This window comes from Cicer arietinum, chromosome 3, assembly GCF_000331145.2.
Source record: "Cicer arietinum cultivar CDC Frontier isolate Library 1 chromosome 3, Cicar.CDCFrontier_v2.0, whole genome shotgun sequence".
NCBI classification, from domain to species: Eukaryota; Viridiplantae; Streptophyta; class Magnoliopsida; order Fabales; family Fabaceae; genus Cicer; species Cicer arietinum.
Window position 1 is genome coordinate 52,805,555 of NC_021162.2, and position 868 is coordinate 52,806,422.

The window sequence follows — 868 nt, forward strand, 5'->3', positions numbered from 1 at the left end:
GGAATTGACACCACAATAAATGGGAGATTTTAGGGATTTTTAATGTTAGAGCAAAGTGTCTTACTCTTGTCATTTAAGGTTCTTACTTTTGTCTGCTATCAATAACAAAGTGTCTGCTATCTTTTTTTAAGGTTCTTACTCTTGTCATTTAATTTGTTGAACATTATTATTTTATATTTAATTTTATTTATAATAATGAGCAACTAAACTCTCTTCTAAGATATTAAGTGGATCTGATAATCGATATATCTTTTATTGTGTTTTAGTTATCTATTCTAGTTTTATTTTAATTACTTTTTACTGTACAATTAAATTTTCTTAATTACATATTAGGATAGATCACCATTTAATTTTCATGTTTTGTAATCAAATTATCAATTAGTTGTTAGTGATCATACTGCAATTAATTAATAGATTTATAAGATAATTGAAACTATAAATTATTGCATTATCAAATTTTATTTTAATCTTCTAATCATTCAACATTTTTATGCTCAATACTTTTCATGAATTAAAATTATTTTAAAAAAAAAATTGAAAATATTTGCTCGTATTTATTAGGTATTAAAATAAAAGTAATTTTGAAACCAAAAAAAATGAAAGTGTTTTTGTATAAATAACATAGAAATTACTTTAAGAGACTTTTAAGAAGAGCCCGAATAGTTATTTTGTTTTTGTTTCCGATTATATTAAAAGTGAATCTGTATGCTTCTTCCTTCTATTGGAAATAATTTTTCCAGAAATAATCAAAATAGGTTTTCATTTCTCAGCATAATAATTATTTTAAAAAAATTATTTGTGAAAAACAAAAACAAAATTATCCTTCATTTCTGTATGCCTAATTTAAATTGATTTCTGTTTTTTTTTT